General features: G+C 50.9%; 1 protein-coding gene across 5 annotated transcripts in view; it reads right to left on the reverse strand.

Moving 5' to 3' along the window:
- The window catches only part of LOC140404800 (uncharacterized), a 211,006-nt gene that overhangs the window by 159,661 nt on the left and 32,479 nt on the right, over positions 1-18,866 (reverse strand). The window lies entirely within an intron of this gene.

Raw genomic sequence — 18,866 nt, forward strand, 5'->3', positions numbered from 1 at the left:
CCAACCATTTCTCCAAAAACATAGATGACTGACTGCGAACCTCGAGCTGAGGACCCAGTTTGATGAGAAACAAGGTGTTCCTCCAGAAAGCCTGTAAGCACTTCATTTTCTAACCACCGGAGACCCTGAACGAATCACTCTACAAGGACGACCATTGCCAGCTGTAGACCAGAGACCTTAATCAGCATGCATGCTGGGAAGAGAATGTGCTGAAGAACCACCATCGAGAGCAAAGACTCTGATGTTGGGACAGTTAAAGGTAGATATTAGCTTGTCATTAACCAGTTGTATTTAGTACATATTTCATGATAGTTCTTCTTATAAATAAATAGTGTTTAAACTTACAAACCTGGTGAGTGTGATTATTGGGCAGCCAAGAGCCAAAGACTTTGGGTATTTTTGGAAGAGTGATTGGTTAATTTACTTGCTTTGTGACGCCAGGGCCTGTGGGACTGGAATTGACCGGACACTTGCCCAGGGAGTCATTACACAATTCACCCTAAACCTTCGCATCCCAACTCATCCCAAAATCTCACATCCCAACTCATCACAAACCCTCGCAACCCAAATAATCCCAAACACTCGCATCCAAACTGATCCCAAATCATCACATCCCAAAACAACCCAGACCCTTGCATCCCAACTCATCCCAAACCCTCACATCCCAACTCATGCCAAAGCCTCCCACCTGGGTTCATCCTAAATCCTCCAAACCTAAATCATCCCTAATCCCAGATTCCCAGCTCGTCCTGAACCCTCACATTCAAATTCATCCGAAACCCAATTCCCAACTCATCCCCCTATCCTGATTTCAAATTCTTCCCAGATCCTCGAATACCAACTCATCTCAAAAACTGACATCCCACCCGATCCCAAACACCGGGTATTGCACTTCAACGCAAACCCTCAATCCCAACTCATCCCAAACCCTCGCATCCCAACTCATCCCAAACCCACAATCCCAACTCATCCCAAACCCTCGCATCCCAACTCATCCCAAACCCTCACATCCCAACTCATCCCAAAACCTTGCATCCCAACTCATCCCAAACCCTCACATCCCAACTCATCCCAAACACTCACATCCCAACTCATCCCAAACCTTCACATCCCAACTCATCCCAAACCCTCGCATCCCAACTCAACCCAAACCCTCAATCCCAACTCATCCCAAACCCTCGCATCCCAACTCATCCCAAACCCTCGCATCCCAACTGATCCCAAACCCTCGCATCCCAACTGATCCCAAACCCTCGCATCCCAACTGATCCCAAACCCTCGCATCCCAACTCATCCCAAACTCTCACATCCCAACTCATCCCAAACCCTCGCATCCCAACTCATCCCAAACCCTCACATCCCAACTCATCCCAAACCCTCACATCCCAACACATCCCAAATCCTCACATCCCAACTCATCCCAAACCCTCACATCCCAACTCATCCCAAACCCTCGCATCCCAACTCATCCCAAATCCTCACATTGCAACACATCCCAAACCCTTACATCCCAACTCATCCCAAACCCTCACATCCCAACTCATCCCAAACCCTCACATCCCAACTCATCCCAAACCCTCACATCCCAACTCATCCCAAACCCTCACATCCCAACTCATCCCAAATCCTCACATCCCAACTCACCCCAAACCCTCACATCCCAACTCATCCCAAATCCTCACATCCCAACTCATCCCAAACCCTCGCATCCCAACTCAACCCAAACCCTCGCATCCCAACTCATCCCAAACCCTCGCATCCCAACTCATCCCAAACCCTCGCATCCCAACTAATCCCAAACCCTCACATCCCAACACAGCCCAAATCCTCACATCCCAACTCATCCCAAACCCTCGCATCCCAACACATCCCAAATCCTCACATCCCAACTCATCCCAAACCCTCACATCCCAACTCATCCCAAACCCTCGCATCCCAACTCATCCCAAACCCTCGCATCCCAACTCATCCCAAATCCTCACATCCCAACTCATCCCAAACCCTCGCATCCCAACTCATCCCAAATCCTCACATCCCAACTCACCCCAAACCCTCACATCCCAACTCATCCCAAACCCTCGCATCCCAACTCAACCCAAACCCTCGCATCCCAACTCATCCCAAACCCTCGCATCCCAACTCATCCCAAACCCTCACATCCCAACTAATCCCAAACCCTCACATCCCAACACAGCCCAAATCCTCACATCCCAACTCATCCCAAACCCTCACATCCCAACTCATCCCAAACGGTCGCATCCCAACTCATCCCAAACCCTCGAATCCCAACTCATCCCAAATCATCACATTGCAACACATCCCAAACCCTCACATCCCAACTCATCCCAAACCCTCACATCCCAACTCATCCCAAACCCTCACATCCCAACTCATCCCAAACACTCGAATCCCAACTCATCCCAAACCCTCACATCCCAACTCATACCAAACCCTCGCATCCCAACTCATCCCAAACCCTCGCATCCCAACTCATCCCAAACCCTCGCATCCCAACTCAACCCAAACCCTCGCATCCCAACTCATCCCAAATCCTCACATCCCAACTCATCCCAAACCCTCATATCCCAACTCATCCCAAACCCTCACATCCCAACTCACCCTAAACCCTCGCATCCCAACTGATCCCAAACCCTCACATCCCAACTCATCCCAAACCCTCGCATCCCAACTCATCCCAAACCCTCCCATCCCAACTCATCCCAAACCCTCAATCCCAACTCATCCCAAACCCTCGCATCCCAACTCATCCCAAATCCTTGCATACAAACTCATCCCAAACCCTCGCATCCCAACTCATCCCAAATCCTCGCATCCCAACTCATCCCAAACCCTCGCATCCCAACTCATCCCAAACCCTCCCATCACAACTCATCCCAAACCCTCGCATCCGAACTCATCCCAAACCCTCACATCCCAACTCATCCCAAACCCTCGCATCCCAACTCATCCCAAATCCTCACATCTCAACCCGTCCTGAAAACTCAGATTCCAATTCATCCGAAATAGTTGCATCTCAACTCATCCCAAACCATCGATTCCCAATTCATCCCAAAGCCTCCCATGCCCTCGCATTCCAACTCATCCTCAACCCTCGCATTCCAACAATTAATCCCAACTACTCACATTCCAACTAATCCTAAACCCTCGCATTCCAGCTCTACCCGAACATGCGCTTCCCAACTCATCCCAAACCCTCAATTCCCAACACATCCCAATCCCTCACATCCCAACTCATCCCAAACCCTCGCATCCCAACTCATCCTCAACCCTCGCATCCCAACACATCCCAATCCCTCACATCCCAACTCATCCCAAACCCTCAATTCCCAACACATCCCAATCCCTCACATCCCAACTCATCCCAAACTCTCGCATCCCAACTCATCCCAAACCCTCGCATCCTAACTCATCCCAAACCCTCGCATCCCAACTCATCCCAAACCCTCGCATCCCAACACATCCCAAACCCTCACTTTGCAACACATCCCAAATCCTTGCATCCCAACTCACCAAACTCTCACATCCCAACTCATCCCAAACCCTCACATCCCAACTCATCCCAAACCATCGATTCCCAATTCATCCCAAAGCCTCGCATCCCAACTCATCCCAAACCCTCAATTCCCAAAAGATCCCAATCCCTCACATCCCAACTCATCCCAAACCCTCGCATCCCAACTCATCCCAAACCCTCGCATCCCAACTCATCCCAAACCCTCGCATCCCAACTCATCCCAAACCCTCGCATCCCAACTCATCCCAAACCCTCGCATCCCAACACATCCCAAACCCTCGCATCCCAACTCATCCCAAACCCTCACATCCCAACTCGTCCCAAACCCTCGCATCCCAACTCATCCCAAACCCTCGCATCCCAACTCATCCCAAACCCTCGCATCCCAACTCATCCCAAACCCTCGCATCCCAACTCATCCCAAACCCTCATTTCCCAAAAGATCCCAATCCCTCACATCCCAACTCATCCCAAACCCTCACATCCCAACTCATCCCAAACCCTCGCATCCCAACTCATCCCAACCCCTCACATCCCAACTCATCCCAAACCCTCACATCCCAACTCATCCCAAACCCTCGCATCCCAAACCCTCACATTGTAACACATCCCAAATCCTTGCATCCCAACTCATCCCAAATCCTCGCATCCCAACACATCCCAAACCCTCACATTGCAACACATCCCAAATCCTTGCATCCCAACTCATCCCAAATCCTCGCATCCCAACTCATCCCAAACCCTCGCATCCTAACTCATCCCAAACCCTCATATCCCAACTCATCCCAAACCCTCATATCCCAACTCATCCCAAACCCTCATATCCCAACTCATCCCAAATCCTCACATCCCAACTCATCCCAAACCATCGATTCCCAATTCATCCCAAAGCCTCCCATGCCCTAGCATTCCAACTCATCCTCAACCCTCGCATTCCAACAATTAATCCCAACTACTCACATTCCAACTAATCCTAAACCCTCGCATTCCACCTCTACCCGAACATGCGCTTCCCAACTCATCCCAAACCCTCAATTCCCAACACATCCCAATCCCTCACATCCCAACTCATCCCAAACCCTCGCATCCCAACTCATCCTCAACCCTCGCATCCCAACACATCCCAATCCCTCACATCCCAACTCATCCCAAACCCTCGCATCCCAACTCATCCCAAACCCTCCCATCACAACTCATCCCAAACCCTCGCATCCGAACTCATCCCAAACCCTCAATCCCAACTCATCCCAAATCCTCACATCTCAACCCGTCCTGAAAACTCAGATTCCAATTCATCCGAAATAGTTGCATCTCAACTCATCCCAAACCATCGATTCCCAATTCATCCCAAAGCCTCCCATGCCCTCGCATTCCAACTCATCCTCAACCCTCGCATTCCAACAATTAATCCCAACTACTAACATTCCAACTAATCCTAAACCCTCGCATTCCACCTCTACCCGAACATGCGCTTCCCAACTCATCCCAAACCCTCAATTCCCAACACATCCCAATCCCTCACATCCCAACTCATCCCAAACCCTCGCATCCCAACTCATCCTCAACCCTCGCATCCCAACATCCCAATCCCTCACATCCCAACTCATCCCAAACCCTCAATTCCCAACACATCCCAATCCCTCACATCCCAACTCATCCCAAACTCTCGCATCCCAACTCATCCCAAACCCTCGCATCCTAACTCATCCCAAACCCTCACATCCCAACTCATCCCAAACCCTCGCATCCCAACACATCCCAAACCCTCGCATCCCAACTCAATCCAAACCCTCGCATCCCAACTCATCCCAAACCCTCACATCCCAACTCATCCCAAACCATCGATTCCCAATTCATCCCAAAGCCTCCCATGCCCTCGCATTCCAACTCATCCTCAACCCTCGCATTCCAACAATTAATCCCAACTACTCACATTCCAACTAATCCTAAACCCTCGCATTCCAGCTCTACCCGAACATGCGCTTCCCAACTCATCCCAAACTCTCAATTCCCAACACATCCCAATCCCTCACATCCCAACTCATCCCAAACCCTCACATCCCAACTCATCCCAAACCCTCACATCCCAACTCATCCCAAACCCTCACATTGCAACACATCCCTATCGCTCGTATCCTAACTCATCCCAATCTCTTGCATTGCATCTCATCCTGAACTCTTGCATTCCAACTAATTCCCCCCAAATACTCATACCCAAACCCACCCCAAACCCTCACATTGCAACACATCCCGATCGCTCATATCCTAACTCATCCCAAACCCTCGCATCCCAACTCATCCCAAACCCTCACATCCCAACTCATCCCAAACCCTCGCATCCCAACTAATCCCAAACTCTCACATCCCAACTCAACCCAAACCCTCGCCTCCCAACTCATCCCAAATCCTCGCATCCCAACACATCACAAACCCTCACATTGCAACACATCCCAAATCCTTGCAACCCAACTCCCCAAACCCTCACATCCCAACACATCCCAAACCCTCGCATCCCAACACATCCCAAACCCCCACATTGCAACACATCCCTATCGCTCATATCCCAACTCATCCCAATCTCTTGCATTGCAACTCATCCTGAACTCTTGCTTTCCAACTAATTCATCCCAAATACTCATACCCAAACCCACCCCAAACCCTCACATCCCAACTCATCCCAAACCCTCGCATCCCAACTCATCCCTAACCCTCACATCCAAACTCATCCCAAACCCTCACATCCCAACTCATCCCAAACCCTCACATCCCAACTAATCCCAAACCCTCGCATCCCAACTCATCCCAAACCCTCAATCCCAACTCATCCCAAACCCTCGCATCCCAACTCATCCCAAACCCACAATCCCAACTCATCCCAAACCCTCGCATCCCAACTCATCCCAAACCCTCACATCCCAACTCATCCCAAAACCTTGCATCCCAACTCATCCCAAACCCTCACATCCCAACTCATCCCAAACACTCACATCCCAACTCATCCCAAACCTTCACATCCCAACTCATCCCAAACCCTCGCATCCCAACTCAACCCAAACCCTCAATCCCAACTCATCCCAAACCCTCGCATCCCAACTCATCCCAAACCCTCGCATCCCAACTGATCCCAAACCCTCGCATCCCAACTGATCCCAAACCCTCGCATCCCAACTGATCCCAAACCCTCGCATCCCAACTCATCCCAAACTCTCACATCCCAACTCATCCCAAACCCTCGCATCCCAACTCATCCCAAACCCTCACATCCCAACTCATCCCAAACCCTCACATCCCAACACATCCCAAATCCTCACATCCCAACTCATCCCAAACCCTCACATCCCAACTCATCCCAAACCCTCGCATCCCAACTCATCCCAAATCCTCACATTGCAACACATCCCAAACCCTCACATCCCAACTCATCCCAAACCCTCACATCCCAACTCATCCCAAACCCTCACATCCCAACTCATCCCAAACCCTCACATCCCAACTCATCCCAAATCCTCACATCCCAACTCACCCCAAACCCTCACATCCCAACTCATCCCAAATCCTCACATCCCAACTCATCCCAAACCCTCGCATCCCAACTCAACCCAAACCCTCGCATCCCAACTCATCCCAAACCCTCGCATCCCAACTCATCCCAAACCCTCGCATCCCAACTAATCCCAAACCCTCACATCCCAACACAGCCCAAATCCTCACATCCCAACTCATCCCAAACCCTCGCATCCCAACACATCCCAAATCCTCACATCCCAACTCATCCCAAACCCTCACATCCCAACTCATCCCAAACCCTCGCATCCCAACTCATCCCAAACCCTCGCATCCCAACTCCTCCCAAATCCTCACATCCCAACTCATCCCAAACCCTCGCATCCCAACTCATCCCAAATCCTCACATCCCAACTCACCCCAAACCCTCACATCCCAACTCATCCCAAACCCTCGCATCCCAACTCAACCCAAACCCTCGCATCCCAACTCATCCCAAACCCTCGCATCCCAACTCATCCCAAATCCTCACATCCCAACTAATCCCAAACCCTCACATCCCAACACAGCCCAAATCCTCACATCCCAACTCATCCCAAACCCTCACATCCCAACTCATCCCAAACGGTCGCATCCCAACTCATCCCAAACCCTCGAATCCCAACTCATCCCAAATCATCACATTGCAACACATCCCAAACCCTCACATCCCAACTCATCCCAAACCCTCACATCCCAACTCATCCCAAACCCTCACATCCCAACTCATCCCAAACACTCGAATCCCAACTCATCCCAAACCCTCACATCCCAACTCATACCAAACCCTCGCATCCCAACTCATCCCAAACCCTCGCATCCCAACTCATCCCAAACCCTCGCATCCCAACTCAACCCAAACCCTCGCATCCCAACTCATCCCAAATCCTCACATCCCAACTCATCCCAAACCCTCATATCCCAACTCATCCCAAACCCTCACATCCCAACTCACCCTAAACCCTCGCATCCCAACTGATCCCAAACCCTCACATCCCAACTCATCCCAAACCCTCGCATCCCAACTCATCCCAAACCCTCCCATCCCAACTCATCCCAAACCCTCAATCCCAACTCATCCCCAACCCTCGCATCCCAACTCATCCCAAATCCTTGCATACAAACTCATCCCAAACCCTCGCATCCCAACTCATCCCAAATCCTCGCATCCCAACTCATCCCAAACCCTCGCATCCCAACTCATCCCAAACCCTCCCATCACAACTCATCCCAAACCCTCGCATCCGAACTCATCCCAAACCCTCACATCCCAACTCATCCCAAACCCTCGCATCCCAACTCATCCCAAATCCTCACATCTCAACCCGTCCTGAAAACTCAGATTCCAATTCATCCGAAATAGTTGCATCTCAACTCATCCCAAACCATCGATTCCCAATTCATCCCAAAGCCTCCCATGCCCTCGCATTCCAACTCATCCTCAACCCTCGCATTCCAACAATTAATCCCAACTACTCACATTCCAACTAATCCTAAACCCTCGCATTCCAGCTCTACCCGAACATGCGCTTCCCAACTCATCCCAAACCCTCAATTCCCAACACATCCCAATCCCTCACATCCCAACTCATCCCAAACCCTCGCATCCCAACTCATCCTCAACCCTCGCATCCCAACACATCCCAATCCCTCACATCCCAACTCATCCCAAACCCTCAATTCCCAACACATCCCAATCCCTCACATCCCAACTCATCCCAAACTCTCGCATCCCAACTCATCCCAAACCCTCGCATCCTAACTCATCCCAAACCCTCGCATCCCAACTCATCCCAAACCCTCGCATCCCAACACATCCCAAACCCTCACTTTGCAACACATCCCAAATCCTTGCATCCCAACTCACCAAACTCTCACATCCCAACTCATCCCAAACCCTCACATCCCAACTCATCCCAAACCATCGATTCCCAATTCATCCCAAAGCCTCGCATCCCAACTCATCCCAAACCCTCAATTCCCAAAAGATCCCAATCCCTCACATCCCAACTCATCCCAAACCCTCGCATCCCAACTCATCCCAAACCCTCGCATCCCAACTCATCCCAAACCCTCGCATCCCAACTCATCCCAAACCCTCGCATCCCAACACATCCCAAACCCTCGCATCCCAACTCATCCCAAACCCTCACATCCCAACTCGTCCCAAACCCTCGCATCCCAACTCATCCCAAACCCTCGCATCCCAACTCATCCCAAACCCTCGCATCCCAACTCATCCCAAACCCTCGCATCCCAACTCATCCCAAACCCTCATTTCCCAAAAGATCCCAATCCCTCACATCCCAACTCATCCCAAACCCTCACATCTCAACTCATCCCAAACCCTCGCATCCCAACTCATCCCAACCCCTCACATCCCAACTCATCCCAAACCCTCACATCCCAACTCATCCCAAACCCTCGCATCCCAAACCCTCACATTGCAACACATCCCAAATCCTTGCATCCCAACTCATCCCAAATCCTCGCATCCCAACACATCCCAAACCCTCACATTGCAACACATCCCAAATCCTTGCATCCCAACTCATCCCAAATCCTCGCATCCCAACTCATCCCAAACCCTCGCATCCTAACTCATCCCAAACCCTCATATCCCAACTCATCCCAAACCCTCATATCCCAACTCATCCCAAACCCTCATATCCCAACTCATCCCAAATCCTCACATCCCAACTCATCCCAAACCATCGATTCCCAATTCATCCCAAAGCCTCCCATGCCCTAGCATTCCAACTCATCCTCAACCCTCGCATTCCAACAATTAATCCCAACTACTCACATTCCAACTAATCCTAAACCCTCGCATTCCACCTCTACCCGAACATGCGCTTCCCAACTCATCCCAAACCCTCAATTCCCAACACATCCCAATCCCTCACATCCCAACTCATCCCAAACCCTCGCATCCCAACTCATCCTCAACCCTCGCATCCCAACACATCCCAATCCCTCACATCCCAACTCATCCCAAACCCTCGCATCCCAACTCATCCCAAACCCTCCCATCACAACTCATCCCAAACCCTCGCATCCGAACTCATCCCAAACCCTCAATCCCAACTCATCCCAAATCCTCACATCTCAACCCGTCCTGAAAACTCAGATTCCAATTCATCCGAAATAGTTGCATCTCAACTCATCCCAAACCATCGATTCCCAATTCATCCCAAAGCCTCCCATGCCCTCGCATTCCAACTCATCCTCAACCCTCGCATTCCAACAATTAATCCCAACTACTCACATTCCAACTAATCCTAAACCCTCGCATTCCACCTCTACCCGAACATGCGCTTCCCAACTCATCCCAAACCCTCAATTCCCAACACATCCCAATCCCTCACATCCCAACTCATCCCAAACCCTCGCATCCCAACTCATCCTCAACCCTCGCATCCCAACATCCCAATCCCTCACATCCCAACTCATCCCAAACCCTCAATTCCCAACACATCCCAATCCCTCACATCCCAACTCATCCCAAACTCTCGCATCCCAACTCATCCCAAACCCTCGCATCCTAACTCATCCCAAACCCTCACATCCCAACTCATCCCAAACCCTCGCATCCCAACACATCCCAAACCCTCGCATCCCAACTCATCCCAAACCCTCGCATCCCAACTCATCCCAAACCCTCACATCCCAACTCATCCCAAACCATCGATTCCCAATTCATCCCAAAGCCTCCCATGCCCTCGCATTCCAACTCATCCTCAACCCTCGCATTCCAACAATTAATCCCAACTACTCACATTCCAACTAATCCTAAACCCTTGCATTCCAGCTCTACCCGAACATGCGCTTCCCAACTCATCCCAAACTCTCAATTCCCAACACATCCCAATCCCTCACATCCCAACTCATCCCAAACCCTCACATCCCAACTCATCCCAAACCCTCACATCCCAACTCATCCCAAACCCTCACATTGCAACACATCCCTATCGCTCGTATCCTAACTCATCCCAATCTCTTGCATTGCATCTCATCCTGAACTCTTGCATTCCAACTAATTCCCCCCAAATACTCATACCCAAACCCACCCCAAACCCTCACATTGCAACACATCCCGATCGCTCATATCCTAACTCATCCCAAACCCTCGCATCCCAACTCATCCCAACTCATCCCAAACCCTCGCATCCCAACTAATCCCAAACTCTCACATCCCAACTCATCCCAAACCCTCAAATCCCAACTCAACCCAAACCCTCGCCTCCCAACTCATCCCAAATCCTCGCATCCCAACACATCACAAACCCTCACATTGCAACACATCCCAAATCCTTGCAACCCAACTCCCCAAACCCTCACATCCCAACACATCCCAAACCCTCGCATCCCAACACATCCCAAACCCCCACATTGCAACACATCCCTATCGCTCATATCCCAACTCATCCCAATCTCTTGCATTGCAACTCATCCTGAACTCTTGCTTTCCAACTAATTCATCCCAAATACTCATACCCAAACCCACCCCAAACCCTCACATCCCAACTCATCCCTAACCCTCACATCCAAACTCATCCCAAACCCTCACATCCCAACTCATCCCAAACCCTCACATCCCAACTCATCCCAAACCCTCACATCCCAACTCATCCCAAACCCTCGCATCCCAACTCATCCCAAACCCTCACATCCCAACTCATCCCAAACCCTTGCATCCCAACTCATCCCAAACCCTCGCATCCCAACTCATCCCAAACCCTCACATCCCAACTCGTCCCAAACCCTCGCATCCCAACTGATCCCAAACCCTCGCATCCCAACTCATCCCAAACCCTCGCATCCCAACTCATCCCAAACCCTTGCATCCCAACTCATCCCAAACCCTCACATCCCAACTCATCCCAAACCCTCACATTGCAACACATCCCAAACCCTCACAATCCCAACTCATCCCAAACCCTCAAATCCCAACTCAACCCAAACCCTCGCCTCCCAACTCATCCCAAACCTCGCATCCCAACTCATCCCAAACCCTCACATCCCAACTCATCCCAAACCCTCGCATCCCAACTCATCCCAAACCCTCGCATCCCAACTCATCCCAAACCCTCGCATCACAACTCATCCCAAACCCTCACATCCCAACTCATCCCAAACCCTCGCATCCCAACTCATCCCAAACCCTCGCATCCCAACTCATCCCAAACCCTCGCATCCCAACACATCCCAAACCCTCGCATCACAACTCATCCCAAACCCTCACATCCCAACTCATCCCAAACCCTCACATTGCAACACATCCCAAACCCTCGCATCCCAACTCATCCCAAACCCTCACATCCCAACTCATCCCAAACCCTCACATCCCAACTCATCCCAAACCCTCACATCCCAACTCATCCCAAACCCTCACATTGCAACACATCCCTATCGCTCATATCCTAACTCATCCCAATCTCTTGCATTGCATCTCATCCTGAACTCTTGCATTCCAACTAATTCCTCCCAAATACTCATACCCAAACCCACCCCAAACCCTCACATTGCAACACATCCCGATCGCTCATATCGTAACTCATCCCAAACCCTCGCATCCCAACTCATCCCAAACCCTCACATCCCAACTCATCCCAAACCCTCGCATCCCAACTAATCCCAAACTCTCACATCCCAACTCATCCCAAACCCTCGCATCCCAACTCATCCCAAACTCTCACATCCCAACTCATCCCAAACCCTCGCATCCCAACTCATCCCAAACCCTTGCATCCCAACTCATCCCAAACCCTCGCATCCCAACTCAACCCAAACCCTCGCATCCCAACTCATCCCAAACCCTCGCATCCCAACTCATCCCAAACCCTCACATCCCAACTCATCCCAAATCCTTGCATCCCAACTCATCCCAAACCCTCGCATCCCAACGCCTCACATCCCAACTCATCCCAAATCCTCGCATCCCAACTCATCCCAAACCCTCGCATCCCAACTCATCCCAAACCCTCGCATCCCAACTCATCCCAAACCCTCGCATCCCAACTCATCCCAAACCCTCGCATCCCAACTCATCCCAAACCCTCAATTCCCAAAAGATCCCAATCCCTCACATCCCAACTCATCCCAAACCCTCACATCCCAACTCATCCCAAACCCTCGCATCCCAACTCATCCCAAACCCTCGGATCCCAACCCCTCACATCCCAACTCATCCCAAATCCTCGCATCCCAACTCATCCCAAACCCTCGCATCCCAAACCCTCACATTGCAACACATCCCAAATCCTTGCATCCCAACTCATCCCAAATCCTCGCATCCCAACACATCCCAAACCCTCACATTGCAACACATCCCAAATCCTTGCATCCCAAATCCCCAAACCCTCACATCCCAACTCATCCCAAACCATAGATTCCCAATTCATCCCAAAGCCTCCCATGCCCTCGCATTCCAACTCATCCTCAACCCTCGCATTCCAACAATTAATCCCAACTACTCACATTCCAACTAATCCTAAACACTCGCATTCCAGCTCTACCCGAACATGCGCTTCCCAACTCATCCCAAACCCTCACATCCCAACTCATCCCAAACCCTCACATTGCAACACATCCCAAACCCTCACAATCCGAACTCATCCCAAACCCTCAAATCCCAACTCAACCCAAACCCTCGCCTCCCAACTCATCCCAAACCCTCGCATCCCAACTCATCCCAAACCCTCGCATCCCAACTCATCCCAAACCCTCACATCCCAACTTATCCCAAACCCTCGCATCCCAACACATCCCAAACCCTCGCATCACAACTCATCCCAAACCCTCACATCCCAACTCATCCCAAACCCTCGCATCCCAACTCATCCCAAACCCTCGCATCCCAACTCATCCCAAACCCTCGCATCCCAACACATCCCAAACCCTCGCATCCCAACTCATCCCAAACCCTCACATCCCAACTCATCCCAAACCCTCACATTGCAACACATCCCTATCGCTCATATCCTAACTCATCCCAATCTCTTGCATTGCATCTCATCCTGAACTCTTGCATTCCAACTAATTCATCCCAAATACTCATACCCAAACCCACCCCAAACCCTCACATCCCAACTCATCCCAAACCCTCACATCCCAACTCATCCCAAACCCTCACATTGCAACACATCCCTATCGCTCATATCCTAACTCATCCCAATCTCTTGCATTGCATCTCATCCTGAACTCTTGCATTCCAACTAATTCCTCCCAAATACTCATACCCAAACCCACCCCAAACCCTCACATCCCAACTCATCCCAAACCCTCGCAACCCAACTCATCCCAAACCCTCGCATCCCAACTCATCCCAAACCCACGCATCCCAACTCATCCCAAACCCTCACATCCCAACTCAACCCAAACCCTTGCATCCCAACTAATCCCAAACTCTCACATCCCAACTCATCCCAAACCCTCGCATCCCAACTCATCCCAAACTCTCACATCCCAACTCATCCCAAACCCTCGCATCCCAACTCATCCCAAACCCTTGCATCCCAACTCATCCCAAACCCTCGCATCCCAACTCATCCCAAACCCTCGCATCCCAACTCATCCCAAACCCTCGCATCCCAACTCAACACAAACCCTCGCATCCCAACTCATCCCAAACCCTCGCATCCCAACTCATCCCAAACCCTCACATCCCAACTCATCCCAAATCCTTGCATCCCAACTCATCCCAAACCCTCGCATCCCAACCCCTCACATCCCAACTCATCCCAAATCCTCGCATCCCAACTCATCCCAAATCCTCGCATCCTAACTCATCCCAAACCCTCGCATCCCAAACCCTCACATTGCAACACATCCCAAATCCTTGCATCCCAACTCATCCCAAATCCTCGCATCCCAACTCATCCCAAACCCTCGCATCCTAACTCATCCCAAACCCTCACATCCCAACTCATCCCAAATCCTCGCATCCCAACACATCCCAAACCCTCACATTGCAACACATCCCAAATCCTTGCATCCCAAATCCCCAAACCTTTACATCCCAACTCATCCCAAACCATCGATTCCCAATTCATCCCAAAGCCTCCCATGCCCTCGCATTCCAACTCATCCTCAACCCTCGCATTCCAACAATTAATCCCAACTACTCACATTCCAACTAATCCTAAACCCTCGCATTCCAACTCTTCCCAAACCCTCGCATCCCAACTCATCCCAAACCCTCAATTCCCAACACATCCCAATCCCTCACATCCCAACTCATCCCAAACCCTCAATTCCCAACACATCCCTATCGCTCATATCCCAACTCATCCCAAACACTCACATCCCAACTCATCCCAAACCCTCAATTCCCAACACATCCCTATCGCTCATATCCCAACTCATCCCAAACCCTCACATCCCAACTCATCCCAAACCCTCACATCCCAACTCATCCCAAACCCTCGCATCCCAACTCATCCCAAACCCTCACATCCCAACTCATCCCAAACCCTCGCATCCCAACTCATCCCAAACCCTCACATCCCAACTCATCCCAAACCCTCACATCCCAACTCATCCCAAACCCTCACATCCCAACTCGTCCCAAACCCTCGCATCCCAACTGATCCCAAACCCTCGCATCCCAACTCACGCCAAACCCTCGCATCCCAACTCATCCCAAACCCTCGCATCCCAACTCATCCCAAACCCTCACATCCCAACTCATCCCAAACCCTCGCATCCCAACTCATCCCAAACCCTCACATCCCAACACATCCCAAACCCTCGCATCCCAACTCATCCCAAACCCTCACATCCCAACTCATCCCAAACCCTCGCATCCCAACTCATCCCAAACCCTCGCATCCCAACTCATCCCAAACCCTCATATCCCAACTCATCCCAAACCCTCACATCCCAACTCATCCCAAACCCTCGCATCCCAACTCATCCCAAACCCTCACATCCCAACTCATCCCAAACCCTCATATCCCAACTCATCCAAAACCCTTGCATCCCAACTCATCCCAAACCCTCGCATCCCAACTCATCCCAAACCCTCACATCCCAACTCATCCCAAACCCTCGCATCCCAACTCATCCCAAACCCTCGCATCCCAACTCATCCCAAACCCTCCCATCCCAACTCATCCCAAACCCTCGCATCACAACTCATCCCAAACCCTCACATCCCAACTCATCCCAAACCCTCACATCCCAACTCGTCCCAAACCCTCACATCTCAACTCATCCCAAACCCTCACATCTCAACTCATCCCAAACCCTCACATTGCAACACATCCCTATCGCTCATATCCTAACTCATCCCAATCTCTTGCATTGCATCTCATCCTGAACTCTTGCATTCCAACTAATTCCTCCCAAATACTCATACCCAAACCCACCCCAAACCCTCACATTGCAACACATCCCTATCGCTCATATCCTAACTCATCCCAAACCCTCACATCCCAACTCATCCCAAACCCTCACATCCCAACTCATCCCAAACCCTCGCAACCCAACTCATCCCAAACCCTCGCAACCCAACTCATCCCAAACTCTCACATCCCCACTCATCCCAAACCCTCACATTGCAACACATCCCAAACCCTCACATCCCAACTCATCCCAAACCCTCAAATCCCAACTCAACCCAAACCCTCGCCTCCCAACTCATCCCAAATCCTCGCATCCCAACACATCCCAAACCCTCACATTGCAACACATCCCTATCGCTCATATCCCAACTCATCCCAATCTCTTGCATTGCAACTCATCCTGAACTCTTGCATTCCAACTAATTCATCCCAAATACTCATACCCAAACCCACCCCAAACCCTCACATCCCAACTCATCCCAAACCCTCGCATCCCAACTCATCCCAAACCCTCGCATCCCAACTCATCCCAAACCCTCACATCCCAACTCATCCCAAACCCTCGCATCCCAACACATCCCAAACCCTCACATCCCAACTCATCCCAAACCCTCGCATCCCAACTCATCCCAAACCCTCGCATCCCAACTCATCCCAAACCCTCACATCCCAACTCGTCCCAAACCCTCGCATCCCAACTGATCCCCAACCCTCGCATCCCAACTCATCCCAAACCCTCGCATCCCAACTCATCCCAAATCCTCACATCCCAACTGATCCCAAACCCTCGCATCCCAACTGATCCCAAACCCTCGCATCCCAACTCATCCCAAACCCTCGCATCCCAACACATCCCAAACCCTCGCATCACAACTCATCCCAAACCCTCACATCCCAACTCATCCCAAACCCTCACATCCCAACTCATCCCAAACCCTCACATCCGAACTCATCCCAAACCCTCACATTGCAACACATCCCTATCGCTCATATCCTAACTAATCCCAATCTCTTGCATTGCATCTCATCCTGAACTCTTGCATTCCAACTAATTCCTCCCAAATACTCATACCCAAACCCACCCCAAACCCTCACATCCCAACTCATCCTCAACCCTTGCTTCCCAACTCAACCTAAACCCTCGCATTCCAACTAATTCATCCCAAACACTTGCGTCTGAACTCATTCCCAAACCCATGCATCCCGACTCACTCAAAGTCATCCAACCCAACTCATCCCACCAAACCTTTGCAACCCAACACACCTGAAACCTTCCATCCCAATTCATCCCAAACCCTTGCATGAAAACACATCCCCAAAGTTCATATCCCAACTCACCCCAAACCCTCGTCCCGCGACTTATCCCAAATCCGAGAATTCCAACTCATCCCAAACCTTCGCAACCCAACTCACCTGAAACCCTCCATCCCAACTCATCCTAAACCCTTGCATGAAAACACATCCCCAATGTTCACATTCCAACGCATCCCAAACCCTCGTCCCACGACTTATCCCAAATCCGAGAATTCCAACTGGTCGTATCACATCTCGGTCCAAACCGCCAATTCCCAACTCATCCCAAACCCTTGCAACTAATCCTCAATCCTCACATCCCAACTCATTCTCATCCCATACATTCCAACTAATTCATCTCAACCACTCACATCTCAGCTCATCCTGAACCTTGTATCCCAACTCATCCCAAACCCTCGCATCCCAACTCATGCCAAACACCCGATTCCCAACAGATTCCAAATCCCCAATTCCCAACCCAACCTAGCTCCTCCAATCAACATAACTCAAGTCAATGCCAACTCTCCCACAAACCCAAATCATTTAAATCCAAACATAACAGGTTTGGGGCTGGTTTAGCACAGGGCTAAAGAGCTGGCATTTAAAGCAGACCAAGGCAGGCCAGCAGCACGGTTCAATTCCCGTACCAGCCTCCCCGAACAGACGCCGGAATGTGGCGACTAGGGGCTTTTCACAGTAACCTCATTTGAAGCCTACTTGTGACAATAAACGATTTTCATTTTCACAACCTTGTTTACTCCCACCTCAATCAGGCTAAACATTAACCTAATGGAACCACTCCAATCCCTTAAACACATCCTCTGATCTAGCCCCAATTACAGCACAGCACAGGTACAGCACGGGGTTAGATACAGAGCAAAGCTCCCTCTACACTGTCCCCATCAAACACTCCCAGGACAGGTACAGCACGGGGTTAGATACAGAGTAAAGATCCCTCTACACTGTCCCCATCAAACACTCCCAGGACAGGTACAGCACGGGGTTAGATACAGAGTAAAGCTCCCTCTACACTGTCCCCATCAAACACTCCCAGGACTGGTACAGCACGGGGTGAGATACAGAGTAAAGCTCCCTCTACACTGTCCACATCAAACACTCCCAGGACAGGTGCAGCACGGGGTTAGATA

This window comes from Scyliorhinus torazame, chromosome 31 (genome assembly GCF_047496885.1).
Source record: "Scyliorhinus torazame isolate Kashiwa2021f chromosome 31, sScyTor2.1, whole genome shotgun sequence".
NCBI lineage: Eukaryota > Metazoa > Chordata > Chondrichthyes > Carcharhiniformes > Scyliorhinidae > Scyliorhinus > Scyliorhinus torazame.